Here is a 2,195-nt window from a genome sequence, read left to right as displayed (position 1 = left end):
CGTTCTCATAGGTAAGCTTGATATATTCATTAATTTCATTGGCTTCTTTAGTATTTTCTCAGATGTTATTTTACTATTGTGTATAATAAATATATCGTCTACATACCGTGCAAGAAATACTATTCCTCCTAATCGTGATTTTATCTATGTTTATCATGACTATTTCTGCCAGTTTTGGGTCAATAACTGAACCCATAGATATTCCGTACCTTTGTCGGTAATACTTTTCATTGCTTGTAAAAAAATTATTATAAAATGCAAAAGTCACTAATGTTATTAAATATGTAGGGGTATTGTATTCACGTAAACTCTGTATAATCATTTCTTTTTTGATTGAAGGATACATTGATACGATATCCAAACTCATTAACCTATATTCAGGTAAAACTTCTTGCTTCTAATTTCGAAATTAAACTGTCAGCATTTTTTATACTGAATTCCGAATTTGATATAGCGTGTAAAGATTTCTTTGTTATATAATTGGAAATTTTTTTAATGTCATCTTAAAATCTACTATAGGTCTGCATTTATTTTGCTTATGTGTAATATGGTAAAAAGAAAATTCAAAGAACATTTCGCGATAGTTATGCAAAATAATGTTATAAATTAAAATAACGGCGTGATACCGGCGGAATGCTGGGAAGAGATGATAATACATAATCAGTGGTGTGCCGTCATTGGAAGCGGTGGATGCGCCGCTTCCCTTGTATTTTCTAAAAAATAAATACATATTAATTTTAATTATATGAAAATAATCGCACAATACTGTATTTTATTATAACCGCTTTATGTATCTTATTACAAATTTCTATACTACACGAGAAAAAAATAAGATTACTATTGTATGTATATTCGAATATTAGTGGCGGAGTGGAAGCGCTGTATCGTCAGCATCCAAAAAGCCAGATTCGCGCATGCGCTTTACAGAGCATCAACCTCGCCCGGTTTAGCTGGTGGAAGCCTAGGACCTTGGGTGGATGCTACACGTATACCGCATCCATTCTATCCAGGACCGATTCTGGGCTGTTAGCCGCCTTCGCCCGATTATGCGAATCACGAGTAGATTTATAACTTAACCCAACAGATAAGAATTTACTGGTATGTTTTTATGATAGTTCTGTATAGTTGACAGGAGTTAAAAAAATCCATTAAAATATTTGATATTTTTATTCCGCTCTCCGATTTTATATTCGTATGTCCCATCTATAAGGGGATGTAGAAGAAAACAGGTACAATTCTTGTACAATGTTAAAAAATTAACTGTTGGTTTGATAGAATCATTTACAACTAAATTTAATGAATGAGAGAGATGCACGCGGTACAGAAAAAGCTCTAGAATTTATTTTCCTTACATTCACGATTTGTGTACCCGTTTGTCATAAAAATTTGTCTTTCCACTTTTTTCCCGAGACTACAATATTCGAGTACAAAGTAACTGGTTTCGACTTATTTCTACTTCAGAAGTAGTTAAATAATTAAACGATTAGGGAATTGGGGACATAAACAAAGCCCTGATGAAAGAGCTGAAATTTTACTTAAACAAAAACTTAACCAAACCATCTCTAGCCGAGTATAGTGGAAACTGATTTCTTCGTATTATTAATGTAATAAAGACGGAAATTTTTCCGGTTTAATGAGAGTGACCGAAAAGTTGTAAATTTTGGAAATTTCTCAGGACACTTGGTCCTAAAAAGAATTAGTTAGAAAAGAAATGACTTTTTAAGTTTAACATATTTAGATTTTTACAGCTATGGTGAGAAACGTTTAAAATCAACAGCCCTGTCGCGTCCTTTGAGCTATACTAGTGATGCGAGAAAAGAGGTATTTGACATTGATCGGTATCGGCACCCTGGGGATTTGGCAGTCCGCGTGTAAGCACGCTCTGCAACCGTCTTTGATTCCATCCATTAGCCACTCGTAGGGAGCTATTTGATTAAGTGCATTAAAATTTAAAAAGTAAAGAATATTTTATATTTTTATACACGTTTCTTTACAAAACTATATTTAATTATAATTTTCTTTAAAAGAATATTCATACAATTGAAGAATATTTTGTACCAGGTATGTACCGGTACATCCACCACACATTTTATTTCACCAAGTAAGTTATTATTATTTTATTTTTAATTGTAGCCCTTATATCGTGGCTAGCGATTCGGAATGTAATTGTGATATTAAAAATGCATTTAGAGAAG

Source organism: Centruroides sculpturatus, unplaced genomic scaffold (genome assembly GCF_000671375.1).
Source record: "Centruroides sculpturatus isolate CEXI.00-Female unplaced genomic scaffold, Cexi_2.0 scaffold89, whole genome shotgun sequence".
Classification (NCBI taxonomy): Eukaryota; Metazoa; Arthropoda; class Arachnida; order Scorpiones; family Buthidae; genus Centruroides; species Centruroides sculpturatus.
The sequence above is the reverse complement of the archived record's forward strand: the minus strand, read 5'-3'. Positions refer to the sequence as shown.